Source organism: Bos indicus, chromosome 23 (genome assembly GCF_029378745.1).
Source record: "Bos indicus isolate NIAB-ARS_2022 breed Sahiwal x Tharparkar chromosome 23, NIAB-ARS_B.indTharparkar_mat_pri_1.0, whole genome shotgun sequence".
Classification (NCBI taxonomy): Eukaryota; Metazoa; Chordata; class Mammalia; order Artiodactyla; family Bovidae; genus Bos; species Bos indicus.
Genome location: NC_091782.1, coordinates 50,161,039 through 50,186,386, shown reverse-complemented (window position 1 = coordinate 50,186,386; position 25,348 = coordinate 50,161,039). Strand labels below are relative to the sequence as shown.

The 25,348-nt window shown below is 49.3% G+C and overlaps 1 protein-coding gene across 7 annotated transcripts in view; it reads left to right on the top strand.

The window, feature by feature from the left end:
* Positions 1-25,348, top strand: part of RREB1 (ras responsive element binding protein 1) — a 166,890-nt gene that overhangs the window by 48,920 nt on the left and 92,622 nt on the right. Inside the window, exon 1 of one of the 7 annotated variants that reach the window (XM_070778452.1) lies at positions 10,802-12,076. The exons of the other annotated variants lie outside the window; for them this stretch is intronic. The gene's annotated coding sequence lies outside the window, so the exon portion shown is untranslated. Of the gene's footprint in view, positions 1-10,801; positions 12,077-25,348 lie in introns of those variants that run through there. 7 annotated transcript variants of the gene reach the window in all.

The window sequence follows — 25,348 nt, the reverse complement described above, 5'->3', positions numbered from 1 at the left end:
GAGCCCCTCCTGACCCAGGACAGTGGTCCTCTTCCCCTTTTCTGCTATTAGATTAAGTTTTGATAGAGCGCCTCCTTTTCACTCCACCTCCCCATCTCAGTTTATTTCAGCCCCTTTTTGAAAATAATTCCATTAGATGTAGAGTATCTTTGGGACCAAGTATTCAGAAGCAACACTTGAAGGATTTTGGAGTTTTTCAGTAAGAAGAAAAAGGATTATAGTCTAACCAAAGCCGTGGTTGGTAACCATCTCTTGGCTGAAAAGCAAGCTCACTGCAGCTCAGAAATTTCCCTGTCTCAAGGTTACTTGTGTGCATCTGACCTGCCAAACAGGCAAAGTTGAGTAATGTTTTTTATATCCAAATACAATGAAGAAATTAGATGGGTTTTCTTGGGAGGGGCAAGGTTAGTGAGTTTTCTTTCTGTCTTTTAGACTTACAAAGTGGATTCTGAGTAGAAATAGCCATGGCTCTCTTCAAAAAGCAGGGGTCAGCCTGTGATCTCCGCACCCTGGGGGGCCTACCTATAAACCAGAGGGAAAAGGTGTACCCTCTGAAACAAGAGGGAGGCATACACTGTACCTTCTGAAATGCATCACTTATTTTTAATTTCCCCTGCGCCCAAGGAAGGCGGAATACAGAGAGGAAAACCATCTGTGGGGTTGTCTTGATGACCGAAGTGGAAGACTGAGGAAGATGGGGCGGCAGGGCGATGGGCTTTTTCCTTTTCTGTTAGCTGTCCTCTGGGACGGAGTCACCTGCTGTGCTGGTCTCCGTTTCCCTCCTCACCTTCCCCGGGTGCTGCAGGAAGGGCAGCTGAGAGTAGCTGGCAGTGGTTGGTGGAGACTGGGGGCGGGGGTGGGGAGGGGAGGGACGCCCCAGAGGAGGGCGCAGGGAGCTGCCCCTTGCGGCGACTGCTGCATCTTGTTTCGGATGGTACTCTGGGTACAGGTGAGCCAGTCTGTCCATCAATAAAGGTGGCTGCCAGTGAATAGGTGCTTAGACAAAAGAAGTGGGAGAGGGTGGAGACTGTTTGTTCAGTGTGATTCAAGCAAGCAGTGCTAAATAGAATTTGAAAGCCTCTGTGAAGTCCCCGAGTCTGGGTACTGGCGGTCCGGCGGGATTCACCTGAGGCCTTTCAGACTCGCCGAGGGCGGGTGGTCCTGATGGGGGTGAGAAAGCCCAGGCAAAAGCCCCACATTCTTTGTCAGCCGGCCAGACGGGCGGAGAAAAAGCCTCAGTGGGGGTAATTAGATAAAGCTTTTAAATGGCTCTATTTGTTTTTTCCCTGGCTGGTTTGGTATCTCATCTCTTCTCCCCCCTCTTTCAGAAGCTGCCGGGTAAGACGGTCCTAAGAGTGTTGGAGGCTGTTAGTGGTTTCATTACTTGGGACATTTCATTTTTCGTTAGGGCGGACCCTGGACAAAGTGAACTTCACCCTGCTTTTGTGGAGGCCTTGAACAAAGATTTGAATTTTATCCTCAGAGCGGGAGCGGCACAGTGTGAGGGTTGGGTGGGTATATTAACCCATTTTCCAGCTGTGCCAGCCTCCACCCTGTGGCTGGTAATAAATCAAGCCCAGGACCCAGAACTCCCAGCTCCAGCCTCACTCCAAACAACACCTGCTTTTTCAAGTCAGCTTGGCCTCAGAAGACAGAGCATCAAATATACAGGGCCTGTTTATCTGTGTGTGTGTGCTTTTTCAATGAGACCAGATCCTTTGACAATAATTCTGTGGTTGAATGCGAAGATGTAAGGCAATTTAAAAAGAAACCTTTTTAGCCTTTGGCAGCGTTTTTCTTGATGAACATGATTATAGACATTTTTTTTTTCTACCTCGTGAGATCATTGTAAGGATAAAATAAATGTTTCAGAAAGTCAGAAACTATATATGGAAGAAAGTGGTGTATTTTGAGCTCAGGAAGCTTTGTGGGTATCCACTCTGGATTTCCTTTCCAGAATTGTGCACAACTCCAGTACTCAGGCAGAGTTTATGTTTGCTTCGAGTGCCCAGAGACAAACAGGCCAGCACATTATTCTTCGTGAAGTTGACTTGTGTGCTTAGTCGCTCAGTAGTGTCTGACCTTTGTGACCCCATGGACTGTAGCCAGCCAGGTTCCTCTGTCCATGGGATCTTCCAGGCAAGAATACTGGAGTGGTTGCCTTTTGCTTCGCTCGGGGATCTTCCTGACCCGGGAAGCGAACCCGTGTCTCCTGCAGTGCAGATGGATTCTTTCCCTGCTGAGCCTTCACTCAGGGATGAATTTTAAGGGACAGGCAGGTGGTAAGCTTTGGGTGCATTCTTTAGAGCAGTGACTCTCAGCTTGGTGGTTCCCCCCAACACCACCACCCCCCCGCCGCCCCCTCCCCCCACTGGCCCAGGGGGTGCCTGGCAACGTCTGGAGACTGATTGCCTTGCTGGGGGAGGGGATGCACCAGCCTTCAGTGAGTCCAGGCCAAGGATGCTGCTGTTCTTCCCACAATGCATTGGGAATCCCTGAAACAAAGGCTCATCCAGCTCCAAAAGTCAGTAGGTGGAATCCATCTGCGCTGCAGGAGACAGGGGTTCGATCCCCGGGTCAAGAAGATCCCCGAGAGAAGCAAAAGGCAACCACTCCAGTATTTTTGCCTGGAAGATCCCATAGACAGAGGAACCTGGCGGGCCACAGTCCGTGGGGTCACAAAGGTCAGTAGCCCCAAAAGTCAGTAGGCCCGCGTCACGTGTGCAAGCAGCCTGGTGTTCTCGCTGTGCTGCATGTGGCATATTTGGGGATCTGGAATTTCATGGAGCGAGTAAGGTCTCCTTCCAGGACTATGAGGTGCCGTGTTGGCAAGTCCAAGATTTCACAGGAGATTGGGGGTTGGGCGGGATATTTCAGTGGCGTTCTGTATATTAAAAACCCCTTTAGTCAATAAAAGTTCCAGAACTTTTCTGCTTCTAAAACAAACCAGATTCGTGGGTGCTGGGAGGCTGCTCTGATAGGTGGAACTTCTTCGCTCATTTGGGAAACTGACTCCAGTGCTGTCATCCGCCCTTCTCCCTCGCGTTCTAAGTTGTGTGGAGGGCACTACACCCCGCCCCCCCGCACCACTGCTTTTTTCCTCAGTGTTTGAACAAGCCCCTACTTGCTTGACAGTTCATGTTTTCACCCTTGTAGTCTTGCTTATTTAGGTTTTCCTAAGTTTTTGCAAAATTCTTACATAACATTCCACCCTTGTTAAAGTGCAGTGTTGGGGGGACCGGGGCTTCTGTCCATACGTCTCCCCTCGAGTGGGCACCTGGCTGACCCCAGGGAGGGCTGGGGATGGATCGAAGCGGGGAAGAGACGATAGTGAGTTTTATGTTTTGGGGGCTCCGGGGCCTCAAAGACCCCAAAAGGAGGTTGGTTTGAAGGAAGAAGAAATGTGGTATACAAACACTAAATTGTGTTTTCCCAGACCAGACACTCCCAAGGAGAGTGGCGGGAGCCATCTGTAGCCACAGGTGCCACTTACCTGACCTGTGTCCTGGTCTTCCCCACCTCTCAGCTCGGAGGCAGGGGTCAGGGGAAGCTTTGGAGCAATAAGAAGGCAGGAAGAGGGGGGGAACGATTCCTGAAAGGGCGGGGCAGCCTGTGGTGGGAAGTGACGGTTGCCCCCAAAACCATCTGGGCTGGCACTTACTTAAGAGAAGCGTTGCACATTCTGCAGGCAGCTTTCTTTACATCCTCGTCCTGCCAACAGGCTGTCAGGGTCCCTCCGTTCACGTCCCTCTGGGCCGATGGTGGCAGTGACCTGCCCGGAAGCCACCTTTACCACGCGGCTCCTGGGGTGGTAAGAGCCTTGCATCTGGTGCCCCGCCGCCCCCTCCACACCCCATAAACTGGCCACTGCCCCTGCCTGTCTCCACTGACAGCTTTTGCCAGGTGGAGGGTCGTCTGCAGGTGCATCAGAGGGAACTTGTAGAGAAAAGAGTTCCTCCCCCCACTTCTGGAAGGTGAACTGAAACTCACCATCCGCCCAGCCTTCCAGGCCAGTCCCTGACTCGGGTCTCTCCCACCCCAGCCAGACCCCCCTGGACACCCCTGTGCTGTCCGACTCCAGGGTCAGCTGCCCCGCTGTCCTGACTGAGGCTCTCCTCGGGTCACAAACACCTCCCAAGTCAATTTCCTGGCACCTTTGTCCACCCTCCGTTGGTGGACACTAGCCACGCGTGGGGTTTGCCGGCCGAAAAACATCTCTTGGCTCCCTGCTGTCTGCAGGAAGAAATCCAAACTCGTCAACTTGGCACACGAGGACCTCGTTGGCGGTTCCCAGACGGTCTTCCTGGTTCCAGCCCTTCCCACTCCCGCTCCTCGAGGCAGCCACAGCAGGAGCTTCTGCTTCTCCGTGGATCACTCACTTGGTTCTGTCCCCACCCCCCCAACCCCCCCCCACCCCCCGTCTCCTTGCAAACATTTCCTCACTCTTCTTTCAAGACCCATCTTAAATACCACCTTTTGCACGGAGAATCAGGTCCTCCATCAGAATAACCCTTACCCCATCTGGCCGGTCTGTCTGTTGTAATTTACCTGTTGGCATGTTTTCCCCATCTGGAGAATAGGCAGTGACTTCAAATCATATTTTTCCATCTTCTGTACCTGGCTCAAGGGTTGCGTTTGTTGTCGTTTAGTCACTCAGTCGTGTCCGACTCCTTTTCGACCCCGTAGACTGTAGCCCGCCAGGGCTCCTCTGTCCATGGGGTTTCCCAGGCAAGAAGACTGGAGCAGGTTGCCATTTCCTTTTCCAGGGGATCTTGCCGACCCAGGGATTGAACCCGCATCTCCTGCATTGGCAGGCAGGTTCTTCACCGCTGAGCCATCTGGGAAGCCTCAAGGGTTGCGTAGTTGGTGCTTATTTAGTAATTATTGTTGAATCCATTTTCAAATACAAAAAACACAGAGTTTTTCTGAAGAGGTGCAGGTTATTTTTGGAAAAGAGCACTATAATTTGAGAAGCTAAGTCCTAAATATTGGTACAGATTAAGAGAAGGAAACTAAAGTTTTCCAGCAAACCCGTCTCCCAGAAATTGGGTGCTAAGTGCACACTGGTGGGAAAGTGTTTTGAATTACAGAAATCTTAAAATAAAAGTTTGCTCAGCTTAATTTACTCAGAATTAAAGAGAAAGAAAACGTTGTTAATGCCTGATTGCTCTAAAAGCTGTCACACTGGGGCCCTTACTAATTATAACCACTTTTCATGGCTCTTGGTTTGAAGTTTATATTAAATAGGAGAGATGGGCACACAGATCAAAGACCAGCATCATTTCAGAGCTCCAATGTGTGGGCCCATTTTCTCTGCTTAGTTAGATTTTTGTTTCATTAGTGGTATGAGTTAATAGGAGTGTTGGTCTGTATATAATTTAACTTTTCTTTTTTGCCATTACTGCTTGGATTTAACACAAAATGCCAAACCAGCAACCTACAGGGTACAGATCTTGCTTTATTTGTGTCTGTGTGTGCACAATATACATTCATACTTACGTGATAGAAGTTGATTATAGATCATATTTACAGAAAGAATCATTTCCACTGTTCTATGGGAAATTCCTTTACGCTGAGACCTTATTGTTAAAAAACACACACACACAAATACTGCAAATACACAAAATCTTTTCTTAGCTTTCTTCTAGAAGAGGTACATACGTCTTCAGAAATAGGGGAATATGGAAGACAAGGCAAAGATGGGGTGAGAGAGGCATTTTATGGATCCTTTTATACCTTTATATTTGTAACTATGTGGATAGGTTTCCTTTTCAAATAAGGAATTAAGTTTTTTTTTTTTTACTATCCTTTATACAAGATAAAATCCTAGTCGATTAAAAGTACAGTATTGCTACCCTTAAGTATTTCTTAATGTCCTCACCTGATAATTAAAGTTTAGGCTCAGATCTGGCAGATACATTCAAATATATTAGCCCAACTTCATCTTATTTCTAAGGAGGCTTGTATATTTTTCTCTCATGTGAAAAAAGGTGGGGTTTTTTTGTTTGTTTGTTTATTTTAAGCCATTTTCTCTTCGGCTTTAGGGCTTTTAATCGTTTGGAAGGGTAATTACATAAAACTGCCTAGTGAGCATCTCAAACAGGTTTTCACAACTTGGTCAGTTAAAACTACGTTGGATCAAACTGTTCCACTTAAAAATTTTGAACCAAGTATAATTTAAAGGAGGCTCAACTCGCACACCTTAGTCTCAGTTACCCTTGTTTTTAAAATCATGAAAATAAAGTTTCTGAAAACCGTTTGTTGTTTGAGAGCTTACCTCTGTCCATGGAATTCCCCAGGCAAGAATACTGGAGTGAGTAGCCATTCCCTTCTCTAGGGGATCTTCCCAACCCAGGGTCTCCTGCATTGCTGAGTAAAAGTCACTCAGTCATGTCTGACTATTTATGACCCAATGGACTACACAGTCCATGGAGTTCTCCAGGTCAGAATACTGGAGTGGGTAGCCTATCCCTTCTCCAGCAGATCTTCCCGTCCCAGGAATTGAACTGGGGTCAGGCAGGCAAACTCTTTCACCATCGGAGCCACCAGGGAAGCCCCTAATGAAGCTTTACTACCCTGTTTTCCTAAAATACTGCATCGAGTTGGATTTAGTATCCCATTCAGCCTCCTTTCGGAGAAGGCAGTGGCACCCCACTCCAGTACTCTTGCCTGGAAAATCCCATGAACGAGGAGCCTGGAAAGCTGCAGTCCATGGGGTCGCGAAGAGCCGGACATGACTGAGCGACTTCTCTTTCACTTTTCACTTTTCATGCATTGGAGAAGGAAATGGCAACCCACTCCAGTGTTCTTGCCTGGAGAATCCCAGGGATGGGGGAGCCTGGTGGGCTGCTGTCTTTGGGGTCGCACAGAGTCAGACACGACTGAAGCGACTTACCTTCAGCCTCCTTTTGGAAAACAGGCACTTTCCACCCCTGAATTTGCAAACCTCGTAGTGCTGCCTTTTTTTTTTTTGTTTTTTAAACTCATAGATCTCTATTTATTCAACAAATTTGAACTTCAGCAATACGACAGCTGTGATAAGCACCAAGGATATTACTAGTGTGAGAAAGAGGCAAGTGGCTAGCTTCGCAGACATGGAAAGACCCTGGACCACTGAGTGGTCTGCGTCTGGGCGGCGTGTTCGGTGCGGCAGGGGCGTGTGATGTGCTGGCGGGGTGGAGGATGCCGAGAGGAAAGAGCGTGCAGGGGCACAGACGGTGGGGCTGACGCCCCGAGGTTGGCGAGGAGGCCGAAGTGCGGAGAGGAGCCCACCAGGCCTGAGGACCGCGTGGTGCGGTGGGCGGGGCCGGAGCCGCAGCGCCTCCCTCGCAGGTATTTGGAGTTTTCCCTGAAGAACTCTGGGAATCCTTGCAGGGTGTCAGGCCAAGGACTGGCATGATGAGATTTGCATTTTTAAAGACCGCTCCTGGCCAGAGTGGAAGATAATCTAGAGCAGAAGGCAGCAGCTCTTCCGCCTTCTGTTTGCAAGACCGTCGAGAAGGTTAGTGGTTCGCGGCTTTGAGAAGCAGCGGCGGTGCGAACTGGCTGGAAGTGGAGGTGGGAGCCAGGCTGGCTTCGGTGGAGCTGGAGGCCAGAGGAAGGGCTGGAGGCTGGGCGACATGATTTCCAGGCCTCTGGCTTCCCTGGCGGGCGGCTGGTGCTGCCCCTCTCCGGGATTAGGTTGCGGGATAAAGCCAGGTTTATGAACCAGGTACGTTCCTTGCTCTTTAAAGAAGTGATGTGTTTGAACTTTATCACCATTTTCTCTACTTGGACTGTTTTCATGGGTTAAAACGTTAATGTACCTGGCGTGGATGACTCCCGGAAAGGACTTCTATAAAAATGAGAGACAGAAGTGAGGTTCTTCCCTATGGCTTCCTCCTCCCCTCCTCTCCCTCCTCTTCTTTCCTTTTTCTCCTTTTTAATTTCCTGAGGCCAAAAGGAAGTTGGAAGAGTTCTTGCCAGTAGCCCGAGCTTCCGAATGGTTTTCAGATGAGACATACGACTAAAGTCTTGAGCACATTTAAGTTTCTGTTTGCTTTAAAGATGCTTTATCTCTTTGACTTGAGCCTGGGGCTCGGGGGCGGAGGCTCCGGGTAAGACCAAGGCAGGACTCTCAAACTTGCCCCGGGTGTCCACTGAAGAGGGTCAGAACTCTTCTGCTGACCTGACTGTCCCAACTTTCTGCTTACTTTTTTAGTCCCCACTGATGCTCTGAGTGCCTTAGAACGACATCAGTATTTTGCTTGACCAGTGATGTGTGTGGAAACAAAGTCCCTTCAGTGAAGCAAATTTGCCGCGTGTCTCCCAAGGGTGCCCAAGGAAGAGAGTCCGTCCTTGCCCAGGGCTGGTCCCCACCAAGCCGCGGTCTAGCCTGTGTCTGACCATCTCCGGCGATGGCAGATTTGCTGTCTGCTCCGAGGCAGTCCATGGAGTTTTACTACGTTAGTTAGCTTTTTTTTTTTTTTAAGTCTTCTCAAGGCAAACAGAATCTTTCTGGAATGGAGCTAGAAAGTGGTGTGTTTTCTGCTGAGTTGGTGAAAGCTAGGAGCTGGAGGACAGGCCGCTGCCTGGTGCAATCTGACCCCCAGAGAGTCCCTGGGGACTGACTGCCACCCTCCTGACTTCCTCCTGCACTCGAATTCCTGCTTCATGGGGGGTGGGAGGGGGTCCTGCCTCACTTGGCCTGCACGGCCATCCTCTTGGGTGTGAGCTAGGACTCCTTTCTTCAAACAGCCCCCAAGAAAGCATGAACAGTGCTGCTGGATTTGAGTAAAGCTTCTCCCGAAGTCATAGAAATGACTCATCCAAACCACCCATGAGCCCCAGTCTGCTGCTCCCCGCCCCCCACCACTTCTCTTTTCTATGGGATCCATCCTGACCCAGGTCGCCCCACCACTGGTCCCCAGAGAGCGCTGCCCCACTTGGGGAGAACAGGGTTTTTCATCTTTTGCTTAAAGAGCACGGATGTTCCCGCATCAGCAACCTCACTCTCATTTGTAAGGATGGCACACTTTATCCCAGCCATACATTTGATGAGATGAGCTGATGAAGGGAAAAGCTCCACAGAGACCTTGCCCCTCCCACTCTTTCCAGCTGAAACAGCTTGGTGAGGGTGTGCTGGGAAGGGAACTTGAGAAACTGAGTTTATGGCATCTTTTGGAAAATTTAAATCTTAAGGTTCAGTTGCACGCAGCTCAACCCTTCACCTCATCATGACCCAGGCCGAAGCGTGGATTTGGAGATCGAATACATCTGTCACAAAAATAGCTTACAGGGATGGCCTTGTAACGTGTCCAGAGTTGCGGTGGGTGGTACGTCCAGTAGCCAGTTCATGGTGACGAAGGTATAAGCGCACTTGCAGATAACCCGCCCATAACTGCTGGATAATGGTGACAGTTCTTGCTCTCTGTTGGGTGGTTTCTTTCTTTACACCGCTGTGTGTTTAATCCCTGGTGTTGGTTCTTGACGGGCTTGGGGTGGTAAATTATTGCACTTAGAGATCACAACCAAAATGGCTTGGTGGGTTTTGCTGCCTTTACAGCGGATGGAATCTGGGGAGGTTCCTTTGGCTGGCTGGGAAGTCTAGTGACTGCTCCTGCTGTGTCCTGTATCTACAGACGGCAGAAGACATAGAAATCCAGCAGAAACTGACCTGGTTATTCATATTATAAACAAATCACTGAGAGTGTATTTAAATACAGTCAGCAGTCCGCCCTTGGTGAAAAGCATCAGTAGTCAAAGCCCACCTGTATTTGCTTTAAATCAGATAAACCAGATGTTGTATTTTAGGCTGTCTCCTGCCCGTGCTAGACTTAATCCATATATGACTCCAATCTTAAGTCAAAAATCTCAAGTTCCCGCACTTTTTCACCATTCTATGGTTGTTGGGTTTTTCATCTGGAAAACCACTCGCGTGGTGGGGGAAGCGGTTGTGTGAACTAAGGTTTCAGGCACACACCAGTTATGTCCTCCTGAACTCTTGACGTGGGTCATCCCATTCCGCCTTCACACCCCTTCGTGGCCCCTGTGATGTAGGTAGGATCATTATCCCCTTTATTTAGAGGAGGAAGAGACCCAGTGAGACAGCCAGCTCATCGTCGTCGAACAGCCTGAGCCCAGAGCCCATGCTGGCGGCCAGTGCTCCACTTCTCCCGCGATGCCGTGACATTGTCCCCAAGTGAATATGCCCCAGAAGCCTGCTGTGTGCAGAGCCGTGTGGTACATGGCAAGGGGAAAGCCAGGGACATGCATGGGACAGAGCTGCTGGCTCTTGGAAATAGCAGGTTAAAACCCAACCTGTGAAAAGACTGTATGTGGTTTTTAGACAAAGTGAGTTAGGCCATCACTTCTGTGGAAGATCAAGGGGGAGGGAAGGGTTGCTAGAGAGAGAGGACTGCAAAGGTGCTTCGTTGTTGAATTGCTAAGTCCGGCTTTTTTGGCACCCCATGGACTGTAGCCCACCAGTCTCCTCTGTCCACGGAATTCTCTAGGCAAGAACCCTGGAGTGGGTTGCCATTTCCTTCTCCAGGGGATCTTCCCAATCCAGAGATCAAACCTGGATCTTCCTGCATTGCAGTAGGTGGTTTCTTTACCACTGAGCACCAGGGCATGGGTTGCAGAGATGCTGCTGGTTGACAAATCAGCCAGTGGGAAATGGCTGTCTCAGAGCATCTGGGGCCCGGGAGAGTTGGGGAGAGGCCCTGATTATCCTGCTGGGGGCCTCACTGTCCCCAAGTTCCCATCAGATGCTCCGGGGGGTGGGGAGGGTGGGCCTGCACTCGGGGCTTCTGCTGGTCCTGTGTGAGGTGGGGAGTGGGGTACATGCCTGCCCCTCAGCTTCTTTGTTGTGGACACCCACGTTTAACCTCGCTGAAAGTGCTTGATCACCGATTCCAAGTAAGCATGGTGTGTCGGCCACTTTGGAAGGGCCGGGACACTGTCGGCTCCGTGAGTGTCTGGGGACGAGGGTTCCTGGAGAGCCTGGTTCCTCCAAACAGGTCCCTCGTTCTTTGCTGTCATAACAGGGCATTCCCATTTCATTTAATTTATAAAATCAACATTTTGCCTCAGAGTCAGCGATCTAAGGGGCCACTGGTCTGTGGATCCAGGGAGGTCGGCGCAATTGATCTGATTACTGACCTGGGGCTTCCCTGGTAGCTCAGCGGTAAAGAAGCCACCTGCAGTGCAGGAGACAAGGGCTCCATCCCTGGGTCGGGAAGATCCCCTGGAGAAGGAAATGGCAACCCACTCCAGTATTCTTGCGTGGAGAATCCCATGGGCCGAGGAGCCTGACGTGCTGCAGTCCGTGGGGATGGAAAGAGCCAGACAAGACTGAGCGACTGAACAATTGCTAACCTGATGTTTGAGTTTGTCCTTATTTAAGGGAGATAGCCTCAAGGAGAGGTTTTTTGTCCCCCCTGCTTCTTAAGCAGTAGGAGCTACAGGGACTGCGGGACAGCAGTGGAGGACGCCCTGTCTCCCTTGGGATGTTACTGGGGCGGGGGGTGTCCTGCCCTTTTTTGGGGGCCCACTCGAGCAAGTCGTGGAACCAGCAAGTCTTAAATTGTGATGAGGGCTTCATGACCTGTTTCCTGTTTCCGGTGGGTCTGTTGGAGAAGGGTTGTTTTGAAATTTAGTAACAAAGAGAGAATTTCAGTGTCCTGTGTTACCAGCTTGACTGTAACCGACCTAGCTTCCCCTTACTACCACCATGATTCTTACCGCTGCTATTTTGCTGGTGGCAGTTTGACAGTTGCAGTGAGAGAGCAGGGCAAGAAGTCTCGGTTGAAGACCAGCATCCCATGCTGTCTCTTTCTCAGGGTTGGAATCAGCTTCCTGCATCGGAATGCTGCTCGACACCTCCCCCAGGCAGTAGGCTCCGGGGAGGCGAGGATGCCTAAGACGTGGTCCAGTCCTGAAACGCACCAGTGCGTCACAACCGGCAGAGACCGCGCGGGCCAGGCAGTGGAAGCGGTCAGGAAAAGAGGAAGTGATGGGGTCCTCAGATGTGAACAGCCGGCCACGTGGAGAAGCACGTAGGGAAGGGGAAACGAACGTCTAGGCTGAGAGGAGTGTGAGTAGAGGCCCTGGGGGACGACAGCCCGGGGCTTCCTGGGGGATGGGATGGACGGGCGGTGGGATGAGGCCAGAGAGCAGGGTCGGGGTGCTGTGTCGAGTCGGGGCGGAAGGGGTGTTGAGAGGTGTCTCTGGTCAGTTGTGGAAGCAGTCGTGCACCAGGAGTGCTTTGAAGCTGGGTTGCCACGTGAGAAGTTCTGTCCTGGAGAGAACTCAGCTAACCCTTTAGAAAAATCAGGTTGCAGAGGAGGCATGTCTGGCAGAACGAACTTGACGTTGGTGCCATACTAAACAGAATTATTTCTTCTCCTTTTTTTCAAAGAGATTTTTTTCAGTCCAGGACATGGGGGCTGCTGTCTGGGGTGATGTTAAATGATCATTCAAAGGTGGGAGCTTGATTTTCAGCAAATAGAATGCAGTTCACCAAGGTTTAAACTTCCCAGGCTGTGTTTTACTGCTTGGTGCTTAAGCTCATCGGGGAGAGCAATAGACTCATCCAGGGAATTAGACTCACTTCTGTTCCCTCGAGAATACTGAGGCTGGATCCTGGGAGTCCAGGGGAGCTACTTACTCGTTAGGATCACTGGTTTGTCAGCTGGGAGTGAAGGCGGGCTTGGAGGGCGAGCTGATGAGCCTGTGGATGAAGATTTCTGGAAGTTGCCATGGATGTAGGACCTGCTCACAAAGATGAAGCTGCCTTGAGCAGGGGTGTCTCACCTGGGTAGCACCTGCCCTTGCCCTATTCCCCCCCCCCCCCCGCCCCCACCCCGCTGTTCCGGGTCCTCTGCAGAGATTTCACTTCCTCCCAGTGGTGAGGTTGGCCAGGAAAGACCTACAGGGATGCAGGGCGTGAGGGCAGGTCGTGGCCCCCAGAGACGCTCGTGGTTGATTAATTACGGTGGAGGCACTTTCTGCCTCTACCCCTGGGGAGAACAGGTCCCTTTTTTAATACGCGTGACTTCATATGTTCATACGTTCAAGGCCTGAACTCAGGGACCGAGGGACCTGGCCGAGAGAGCTGTGGAAAATGTGGGGAGGCCCCTGCAGGTTGGACAGAACGCATACCTTAAGGTTAATAATTTCGTCACCTAAAACTGATTTTTATATGGTAAGGTTTTATGAACTGCTGGCAGCCTCTCTCGTTCTGTTTTGTTTCTTAACCGTGCTCTCTCGCTGGCGCTGGGATCGTGCGGGAGGAGGTGGGATGCTGTGAGCTGGGGTGGGCTTTGGGGGGCCAGGCGGGGAGCTGCAGCAGAGATGGGGGGCTCTCAGAGTGCTGAGTGGATTCCCTTGCCTGTGACCAGCCAGGGCAGATCACTAAGGAAGGAGAGCCCGCTTGGGGCCAGGACCCAGGGGTGTTTGCTGGTGTGACCCCATGGGTAGGGCAGAGCTATCATCTTCCTCTTCTTAAAGACAGGAAACTGAGGCTTAGGGGAGTTACCTTTTTCTGAGATCACACAGGCGGTGTCAGGCCGCCGGGAAGCATTAGGCCATAGCCGCACACTGAAAGATGTTCTCCGGTCCCATGGGACTTCGGGACAGGTGGGTGCCTGGAGAGAGTTCCCAGCCCAGCAACTGCGAACCTTGATCTGGACTCTTTAATAGTTCGCTGGGATTGGAGCTCAACACATTTGAGTGCTTCTACGCGTAGAACACTGGGTTGAGGCGTGATGAAGCCCCGTGGTTCTTGCCTTGGGGAGTCCCCATCATGAAAAGGTGCAGGGCAGGGTCACCCCCGAGCCTTGCTCCCACGGGCAGGGGCAGGCTGGGGGTCACTTGGGGTGGAGGACCACGGCCTGCAAGGTGGTGGAGTTGGAGGGTTCCTTGGGGGGTGGCGGGTGGGGCAGAATTGGAGCTTTCCTTCTGTCCGTGGGACGCAGTCCTAAGGCTTGGAGCAGAGGAGCGACCGGCCACCTGATAAGGCTTGGGAGACATCCTCAAGGAGGGAGTGCGGCCACGGCTGTCCCCCGGGTGGCTGCTGGGGGCCCTGTCACTGCTGATTGCTGGCCCGAGGCAGAGAGCCCAGCCTGGTCAGCTGGTCCGGAACGAGCCCGGCAGCAGGCAGATCCCTGCATCACTCCACCGGACTGACGTCCACAAACGAGGGGCTTGCTTTCTTTACAGCCGCAGACTTGTTTCAAAGCTGACTCACACACTCTGGCTTAATATTTCACTTCTTAGTTAACCAGCTCCAGAGGAGCCACCGCGAGAGGGTGAAGGACCCCAGGGCAGCAGCAGACCTGCTTCCAGTTTAGGCCCCGATGGAGACAGTTCAGGCTCAGATCTCTGCGTTCTGGCTTGCCTCTTTGCGGGGCTTGTCCGCTGAAATGCTGGATCTTGTTTATAATGTTGGCATGTTGGTGTGGAGGTTAACCCTGGTTTACTGAAACCAGGGCAGGGAGCCTTTCCTGATGGGTCCTGAGACTTCTACGAGGACCTACCCCGGCCCCAGGTGTGGGGTGGGGCCTGAGCCCCGGCTCCTGATCCTTCCCCCGCATCCAGTTTCCAAGTCTTTGGCTCAGATGGTAAAGAATCTGCCTGCAGTGCAGGAGACCCGCATTTGATCCCTAGGTCTGGAAGATTCCCCTGGAGAAGGACATGACAACCCACTCCAGTACTCTTGCCTGGAGAATCCCATGAACAGAAGGGCCTGGTGGGCTACAGTCCATGGGGTCGCAAAGAGTCAGACACGACTGAGTGACTCACACTTCCTGTGTTATCTGTTGTTCAGTTGCTAAGTTGTGTCCTTGTGGTGCCCGGCTGCTTGCGGCCCCGTGGACTGCAGCACACCAGGCTCCTCTGTCCCCCAGTGTCTCCCGTTTGCTCAGACTCCTGTCCATTGAGTCTGTGATGTCATCCGACCATCTCGTCCTCTGTCGCCTCTTTCTCCTCTGGTATTTGCTGCTGCCCCAAAGGTGCCCTCCCCACCTGTGCTTGAAGCAGAGTGCTCTTATGAGGCTCTTAAAGCCCCTGGTGTGGTCTCCCCAGCTTTTTGTCTTGAGCTCTGGCCTGGGGTGCCATCACGGTCACCTCCCCATTCATCGGTGTCACTGGCATTTTAAAGACGCAAACGTGGACATCGCAGGCAGGCCCGTAAATGCTTTTTGTGCTTGATTTCCATACTGCTCACAACAAGCCCACCAGGCTGGTGTCGTTAGCCACGTTCTGCTGGTACAGAGGCACTGAATCATGCCCTGAAGGTCCAGGGGGCACTGGACCCTCCCCCCGCCCTTTCTGTGTTTTCTCTCATTTAACCTCTGCTTCGACTTCTGAGGTCACTGTTATCTCCATCTTACAGGTGAGGAAGCTGAGGCTTAGGGAGTTTAAAGAACTTGCCTGAGGCCGCTCCAGGGTAAATGACATTGAGCCTGAGCTGGTGTACTCCTTAATCTTTGCTCTTCTGTATTTGTTTATGAAGTAAAACTTGCTAGCTTGGGGCTGGCTTAGAGCTGATGGCTTCTCTTGGATTTGTTTTCCAGGCTCTTCCCATTCCTAAAGGAGGAGGGAGGAGCTGTTTGTCAAGTGCCCACTCCCATGTGCAGTTCAGTTCAGTTCAGTCGCTCAGTCGTGTCTGACTCTTGGCGACCTCGTGGACTGCAGCACGCCAGGCCTCCCTGGCCATCACCCGCTTCCGGAGCTCACCCCACTCCGTTCTAGGCTTGGTTATCTGTTTTCCTTTTACCAGAGTGTAAGCTCCCGAGAGCTTCTTGCTGCATTTTCCCTGTTTGTTCACCCATGCCCGCAGGCACCCACCCTAGTGCCTGGCACAGCCTGGGTGCTCAGGCAGCACTGAATGAATGAATGAGCGGATCGTTTTATACCCCTGTCCGAGGTGGAGGCACTCAGACAGAGTAGTTTGGTGCCTTGCCCACAGGCACAAATAACTCTTGCTGGTCACACCTCAGATCTCTTGTTTTCTCAGCAGACCTTTTTTACACGTGTAAAATTTCGGGAGTACTCGGATCTATGTCCTGGGGTTGGAGGGCATGATATAAAACACTATGAATACTTAGCAGTGCCTGGCACCTCGCCAGCCATCGAAGAGTGGCCTTGGGAGGGTTGTCTCCACTCCCTTGTCTGTGTTTGTCTTCCTTTGGGGCAGGGTTGCCATACCGATTAGCCAGGCTCAAATGTGCTGTCCACCAAACTTCTAAAAAGTGCTTTTCATTCATCTGGGAAAGTGCTTTTTATTCATCTAAGGTTGCTGTGTTGGCTGTACTATCTAGTAAGTGATGGAAGTGGTAACATTGATGGAATCCGTTTAAAGCTACCCAGGGCCAGTGGTCACCACTGGAAAGGTGTGGATTAGTTTGATTTTCATCTTTTCTGTTTCCAGTCAGAATATTGTTCTGGGAGGGGCCTCCGGGATCCTCGTCCAGATTGTCTCCTTCCAGGCCCCCTAGTTTCCAGGTGAGGAACATCAGGCCAGGAGAGTTGCGGGGGCAGGGCTGGGGGGACCACGTAAGAGGTCTTACATGGCCCACTCTCTTCGATGGCAGCAATACCGCCAAGTCCAGATGCCTGGAGTTTTGTATTTGTGACGGGGGGTTGTCTGAACATTTCTGTGGTGGAACCACCATTATTCTCATCAGGGATGTTAGTGAGCAGATTATATCCATAACCCTAAGTATTAAGAAGGGTTTTTCCTATTAGAGTTTTATTTTTAGCTATAGAAAAGTTCTAAATAAACAAAAAGAAAAATCGAGTAAAGCATGTAAGAAAGTAAAATTACTTTCATGAGTCACAAGTCTCCTTGTTGTGTATCTCCTTCCTCTTAATACATACACTTACTACAGAAATGGGATTTATTACATTTGTGAACAATAAAAAGCCCATTTTTGTATATGCCTTTAAATTGTACCCTATTTATTAAAAATTTAATGTGATAAGTATTTTCTGATGTATCCAAATGTTCTTTGCCAAGAAAATCACTTTATTTTGATGTGGCATAATTTGAGGAGAGGAGAGTTGTAGGTTAATATTTTGATTATTTTGCACTCCCTGGCACTCACTGGTCCTAGGTTAGTTTTGGGGTTTTCTTTATTCGGTTGGTTTTGTTTTTGTTTTTCTTGCATTGTGTGGCATGTGGGATCTTAGTTCCCTGGACAGGGATTGAATTTGTGTCCCCTGCAGTGGAAGTGCAGAGTCTTAACCACTGGTCCTAGGTTAAATAAAGCCAATTTAGCGTTAAAATTTTTACGTAAATTATGAATAGGTAAGCGGAAATTGATTTATTCTAAAGAGGAAAATGCTGAACTGACACAATGCATTTATTTATTTTTTGATTAGCCTGTGATGTGTCATCCTATTGCTCCAAACAAACACCGGTGAAAAGCAGATCGAGCAGTTCAAAAAGTCCCTCCAAAGGGTCCAGTTCTCTTGATAAGGAGGTGTTTTCCATCTTCTTAGGTCACAGGGGTGAGAGGGCTGATGGAAGGTTAGGTTCCTTTGGTTGTGGTTTTAATCGGATGTTTTGCTTTAATCGACGTCATCTGACACTTTAGTGCAGCTATCCCCATGGGGTCTTTTCTAATATAAGGACCTCTCTTAATGTATTAATAAAAAATGTTTCCGGGGTAAGCATAATTTTAGTTGTATTTTTAGACTCTGTTGAGAACCTCTGATAAAATGTTTTTGAAAAATAATACTTTTAGTGGAACTTCTCTTTATTAAATTACAACAACATCTTCATACATACATCTTCATACATCTTGCCCAAGGATAGCACATACCTGTGTACAGTTTCCGAGGTTTGTAGATGCTTGATGGGCCTATGAGGACGTTTACCCTCCAAAATAGCTCCTAGGACGCCCTTGCCCTCGAGGAAGATAGAGCCTGAATGTGAATCACTCTGAGGCCTAATGTTGGGTAGATAATAATCAGATCCATTCTGAAGGGCAAGTGGAATTCTCTAACTCCAAGAATGACCTGGGGGCCATTAAATGACAAGTCAGGAAGATGCATTTTGTTCCCACCTGCTCACTGCTGAAGTTTCCAGAGGGTCCCACCCCACCTTGCTCTCCTCATCATTTCAGAGGAAGGAATTGAATCAGGAACACTTGAACAAACCTGATGAACTATCTCCTTTGGCCCTTTTCACGCACTCTGCATGATCTAGAGAGAGGACTGGATTTGTCAGCTCAGGTCCTAAACCCAAGCCCAACCCTAATTACAGTTAATGGAAAGATGTTACACCTTCAGTTCAGTTGCTGAGTCGTGTCCGACTCTTTGCGACCCCATGGACTGCAGCACGCCAGGCCTCCCTGTCCATCACCAACTCCCAGAGTTTTCTCAAACTCATGTCCATTGAGTCAATGATGCCATCCAGCCATCTCATCCTCTGTCCCCTTCTCCTCCTGCCGTCAATCTTTCCCAGCATCAGGGTCTTTTCCAATGAGTCAGTTTAGACCTTGGGCCTCAGTTTTTCCATCTGTAAAATGCGCAGAATCTTTCTTTTGTTCTTAGGAGGTGACACACTGATGCCCCCAAGCAGCATTTTTGTCTCTTTTTAATCAGTGAAAACAAATAAGAAAAACCTTTGTGAGGCTAGATGTGATTGTCCCAGGAAAAGTACCATAACATTAGAGAAATTCTAAGCATCTCAAAAGCTTATTTAGGGCAGGGCAACAGAGCAAGGCCTGCCAGCAGAGTGAGACCCTCCTCAAAAATCTTGTCTCCATTCTCCTAGAGTTGTTTTTCTCTTAGTGATTGTTACAGTGATGCCTCGTATAGCACTAGTCTTGAGCTCTGAGAACAAAGTTCTTGCACTGTTTAGCCCCAACAGGATTCGGGTGGAAGTTCAGTTCAGTCGCTCAGTCATATCTGAGTCTTTGCGACCCCATGAATCCCAGGACGCCAGGCCTCCCTGTCCATCACCAACTCCCGGAGTTCACCCAAACTCATATCCATCGAGTTGGTGATGCCATCCAGCCATCTCATCCTCTGTCGTCCCCTTCTCCTCCTGCCCCCAATCCCTCCCAGCATCAGAGTCTTTTCCAATGAGTCAACTTTTCACATGAGGTGGCCAAAGTACTGGAGTTTCAGCTTCAGCATCAGTCCTTCCAGTGAACACCCAGGACTGATCTCCTTTAGGATGGACTGGTTGGATCTCCTTGCTGTCCAAGGGACTCTCAAGAGTTTTCCCCAACATCACAGTTCAAAAGCATCAATTCTTCGGCGCTCAGCTTTCTTCACAGTCCAACTCTCACATCCATACATGACCACAGGAAAAACCATAGCCTTGACTAGACGGACCTTTGTTGACAAAGTAATGTCTCTGTTTTTTAATATGCTGTCTAGGTTGGTATAACTTTCCTTCCAAGGAGTAAACGTCTTTTAACTTCATGGCTGCAGTCACCATCTGCAGTGATTTTGGAGCCCCCAAAAATAAAAGTTAGCCACTGTTTCCCCATCTATTTCCCATGAAGTGCTGGGACCAGATGCCATGAAGCTGCCTCATTTGTGGTGTCTCTGTATCATCAGATGAAGGAGAATCATCCCAGCATTCCCTTTTTCTAGGAGTCAGAGCTGAGGGCATGTATTATGCTTAAGTTTTATGTGATGTCTGTATTTTCAAAAAATGTTGACCATCATCTTTGTTTGAAGCTTCTGTGGCCTTTCCAAGTTGCTCTGGAAAATCTTCAAGAGTTTCTTAGCAAAACAAGGTGCACAGTAAGCCCATATCAGCTAGGCCCAATGTAGAAGAATTACTTTCATGAAGTGGGCCTGGGGCGCTGACCCCAGCTACAGAGCTATGACCATCTGTACAATGGGATCACAATTCAAGTCAGCTGACCTCAGTTACAGAGCTGTGGCCATCTGTACAGTGGGACCAGCACTCACCATGATGGGGCGGTGGTCATTTTTGGATGGATGATGACCTCAAAGGTGTTTCCAAGGGCAAAACCCCCTCCAGACATAATCTCCAGAATTCCAAAGCAGTTTCATAATTCTGATTCTAAGAAAGGTTTGATTTCTGACAGGGGACTCCATCAGTGCCCTCTCACGCCTGTGTGTTATAGATGTTAGTAATTGTCTTTTTGAAAAAAACAGAAGTAAGCTATAAATTCTCTCTGAAGAATTTGTTGTTTAGTTGTTCAGCCGCGTCTGACTCTTTGCGACCCCACGGACTGTAGCCCGCCAGACTCCTCTGTCCACGGGATTCTCCAGGCAGGAATACTGGAGTGGGTTGCCATTTCCTTCTCCAATCTGAAGAATTTAGCCGAGTTTATTTTGAAGAATTTTTTTTTAATCAGCTGGAGTTTTTCCCCCACTTCAGTAGCTGGTTTCAGGTCCCAATGCCTAAGCAGTATGGAGTGATAGTAAATAATCAAGCTTTTTGTAAGTGATGTTATTTGAAGAGGGGAGGTTAAAATATAATAAGCTTAGGGATATATAAGTAAGGTTTTCTGTGAACCTACCTTCCTTTCTGAACAGGAGAAAACATGAACTTTAGGTATAAGGGTGCACGAAGTAATGGGTAGCACTCTCTAAAGACATTTAAATCTGTTAAAGCATATATATCTTTATTCAGAAATAGATTGAGCTCTGAATGCTGATGCTTTCAAGACTGCTTTATGATCGGGTGGCTTGTAAGAGCACGTTGTTAATCAGACCTGTTGTGTTTCCCACAGAATTTCACTAAAAGGCACGCATCACTTTACATAGTCCTTAGGAGAGGGGACAGTGACACAGAAACTTAAACTTACTATTACAGAAATACTGAGGGGACAGGAGAGGATAAAGCTGCCCTGGTACCTAGGCCTCCTCCTTTTTCTTTCTTTCCCAGCTCTGCCTCTTTGAGATATTCTTTGAGAAGATGAGCAAGCTGGGGTCATGACCCTGGGTGTCCCTGTGTCTCTGACTAGGCACTGGGAGTCCTTCCCCAAAGCCTAGTGTTGGTTCTTCCTATCCCCAGCTTTCCAGAGAAGGCCTGGGAGGTGGCGGGGCCGGGGGGGAGCTGAGGTGTGGTACCTCCTGGGCCCCTGGGCCCCTGGGGAAAGGAGCCACCTTCTGGAATGGGGTACAGGGAGGGGGAGGCCTGAGCAGAGGGTGGATAGGCGGAGGGCAGTCACTGCCATTGTTTGGGTACAGACCAGGCTGTGGTTTGGAAGTTGTTGTCTTGGAAGTTGGCATTCGGGCGACCCTTTATGGTTTCCTAACCTGAGTGTGACACGCATGTGCATTGCTGGAGTTTGAATAGGCAGATAAAACAAACCATCTAAATACTCAGATGGTTGTTTTCCCGAGAAATTGAAGCTAGCCTAAACTGTAGGACTCATTTGCCCCAGCTGCTCTCAGTAGTCATTTTTGTTCGGTCTACTAAAAAAAAAAAAAAATTAAAAAAACCATTCCTGGGAAAAGTGCAGGGTCAGAGAAGGGAGAGCAGTTCTGCTTCTGTGATGCTGGAAGGAAGGATGGGGGAGACGCCTCCTCTTCCTCTCGTGGCCCTGGAGCCACAGCTTCAGTTGCTAGAGGATCAGCCTGCTGCTACGCCCAGCGGTGGTATTTTAAAGTATTTCTCAGTCGTTTTTTTAGGATTATCGGTCATCGCTTGCAGGGTTCCTTTTCATTTTCAAGGGCATCCAGTCTAACCGTTTAGCTCCCTTTCAAAAGCCTCCCTCCCTCCCTTCCTCGGGCCCAGTCAGCAAGATTAATAATGTTAACTGATTTACTGTCGCTGCAAAAAAAGCATTAGTTAATTAGACTTTTACACCTCAGTCAGATGGCATTAGACCCTCTTTGTGCACTTTAACTCAAGGATGTTAAAGACCTAAATCGTTGAGAAAAAAAGAAAAGAAAGAAAAAGGACAGGCACTTTTCCAGTTTAAGCTGCATGTTGGTCCATGCTAATTAGGCGTTTGTCCCTCAAGTCTGGAGGTGATAGAGAACGCCAGTTACTGTGGTATTTAGCTGACATCAAACTCCTGTCCAAATAATTCAGTTGGGCCCAGCCTTCTCTTTTAATTGGTGGGAAGGAAAGCTAGGCACACACCCAGAATAAGGAGGAAACTGTTGCATTTAACATTTAAAAATTTCATTCTGAAGGATCTGAAGTACACTCGTGTGTGTGTTTTAATTAACTATCCAGCTGAGCTTTTTAAACAGAGTAACAGCAGAATCTCCTCTCACACTTGAGCTACCCCAGATGATTAGCCCTGGTAAGTCTTTAAGAAATGGAAGTTTAATACTTGTTGTTATCCAAGGTCAAAAAGTTGGTATGTTACTATCTAGAGTCCTTACAGATTCATATATGTTTGGCACCGTCTAATAGGGTTTAGGTGCCAAGCAACAGACAAGTTTTAGAAACCAATATTTAGTGGCATATATTTTTTAAATGCCATGATGGCTTTATAGAAGTAATTAGATAAAACATGCTTTTAAAAAAGATTTAAGCAATTTCTTACCAGTTGCCAGAGAAGGTAAATTCTCAGTGACAAGAGTGTTGTTTACCTCATTCATGAGGTGTGTAAAAACAATTCCAAAAATAATGAAAGGATTTTCTTCTAACTAAGGGTAGCCGTGTCGGCCTTCCAGCCTTCCTGGCTTTGTCTGTGGTTTCTGGCCAGAGGCTCACACGTGTGCGGGCGCTTCGTTTTCAGCACTGAGCTACTGTTCGGTGCGTTGGATGAATGCAGCGTGTGAAACTCCTGTGCAGCCCAGAGTTGCTTGGCCTCCCTTGGCCTGCCTGCGTGGTACTGGCTGAAAAGGTACCGCTGTTTGTTCTGCAAACACTGCATGGTGTTTGTTTCCAAGGTGACTGGTTCTATTGCTGCCATTTAAGCAAGGGGGGGTGGGGAGAGAGAAAGTTGGCTTTAACACCTGAGAGCATCCTGTTGCGGATACAGTCTCTGTGTGTGTATGTGTGTAAGTTGAATTATTATTTTACTGAGGTAATGGGAGGAAGAGGAATAGTGTGGAAATGGGAGGAAGAAATAGATATCAGTGGGTTTAAAATATCACTAAGTTCTGATACACAGTATACTTAGAAGGTAATGGTGTGAGAAATGTTAGAATTAAAGATCTGATTATCCTGCAGTTAACTGTTTTCACATTTGATAAACTAAAAAACAAGGGAAGAAAAATATTTTAGATGATATCCACTGAAATGTTAAATTTATTTTTGCATGAAATATAGTTGTTTATCTATGACTTGTAAGCAGCTATTCAAATGAATAAATCTTTGAGAGTAGTATCATTAAATCAGGTCGCCGGACCTTCCAAAAAAAGTCAGAACAAGAGATACGAAGAGATTGGTTTCAGTCATAAAATCTATAAAGAAAAATTTGGAAAACTATGAAACGGTTGAAGTGTACTTGTGTTGAAAATATTCCAGAGAGATGATGAAAAAGATGAAAATCATCTTTTGGTGATGAATAACTGACATATTCATCAGTGACAGATTTTAAGTTCAAATTAGAAAGAGAAAAATGTTTCCCTTCCTGGAGTTGCACCCCCTCTTTTTTAATTTTTATTGTGCATGGATGCTGTTAGCAGAACTTTGCCTTTTCACTGCTATCAGGTTTAGTACAGTTCATGCCCAGGTTTCAGTAAACATTAACTACTTTTATCAGGGTGTGCAGTGTGCTGAATGGCTAGCAAAGAGTGTACTGCAAGAGACAGATGAGAATGAGAGAGTCCAAGGTCACATGGGTGTTGAATTTTAAAAAATTATGGAGAATTTAGGGGGAAAGACATCAAGTTTCACACTTTCAATATTCTCTCTTCAGTTATGTGGGCCTGTAACAGGGCTGCTTGATCTGCTCTTTCTATGTCCTGGGGTTAAAACCATTTCTTCAGATGCTCCTTCTGAATGGCAAGAAAAGTAATTTAAAAAACATTATTTTTTCTTTCCTTTCATTAAAAAAAAAAAAAAAAAATCTGAAGACCCACCTTCTAGGATGAAAAGTTCTCAAGGTCCCAGCAAAGTACTATAACATATATTGTGACAATTCTGACGATATCTGTTTTTACAGGGATTTCCTTTTTTTTTTTTTCCTTTCTCAAAGATTCATTGGGATGGCCCTCTGAGTGCTATAATTTCATTTCCGGAGTTAGCACAGTCAAGCCTGCTAGATGAAATATGGCCAGATACAGAGTCAATGTGCTGGCCTCGGAAATCGTGTATTATTTAAAACTTTCGCCCGTGTCTCTTTTCCGAAAATAGGAATGTGATTTGTGCTTCTTTTTTAGTGAAGAGTATCTGCACATTTTAAAAACTGCAGGGACAGTAGGAACTGCCCTCTTCCCGTCCTTCACTGCAGGCTGCCCCTGCGCACCGGTGACCGACACGGAGGGTGGGGCTGCGAGCTGCGCCCCGAGGGTCGTGTCCCCTCCCCGGTGGCCCCGCATCGAGGCCGTCGGGATGGATTTCGGTCCTGGGGCTCCGGCGGCCGGGCCTGGGAGGACGCGGCGGAAGGCAGCCGGCCCTCCTGGGGCCGCGGAGCCTTCGAGCACACTGGGGACTGTCTGAGAGAAGCGCGTTTGCACAGGAGCGGGCGCGCGGCGGCCGGCGGGAAGCGGGGCGGACGACGGTCCGGGCGGCGGGGTCGCGGGGCGCCGCTGGTCCAGCCCGGGCCTCGGCGCCGCCCGCCCGCTTCGGCGCCCCGCGCGGGGCGTCCGGGTGAGCGGGCGGCGGGGCCGTCAGTCAGGGCGGCGGGCGCCGATTGGCCGAGCGGGCGGCCGGGGGCGGGGCTCGGCCGCCTTCCCGTGGGCCGCGGCGGCGTCGCCCCCACGAAGACCTTGAGCAGCTTTCTCCTCGGCCCGCGGTGGCCGGGGCGGCAATCCCGTGGACAGCCGGAGGCCTTCGAAGAGCCTGTCTAGTAATTGAGTTGGTTGTTTAGAAAGGGGTTCCTCACAGGGAGTTTAGAAAATTGTGCGCCCTGAGAGAAGTCTTACCACTTTCCCCCCCACCGCCCCTGGTGTTAGTTTGAGGCCATTTTTAGCCAGTGACCAGGTAAATTTCCAGAAGTTTTGCATAGGCGTGAGCGCGCCCACTCGCACTTTGAGGTACGGCCCAGAATGAGTACGCCTTAAAGGGCTTGGGTTTACCTGATAGCTGTTCTAGTGAGAACAGCGCGGGGCTGAAAAAAAGATGTTGCCGAGCCCTTTGGAGGCTGACGACCAGGAGCCTGAGGACAGGGAAGGAAGGGGACGAGGACGGACAGGGGCAGCGTCGCTGCTGGCCGACGGGAAGCCGGCGGCGTTGGGTTCTCCCTGCCCTGAGTGTTGGGCGGCTCTTTGTCTGGTTTCCGACGTGACCCGCCTTCAG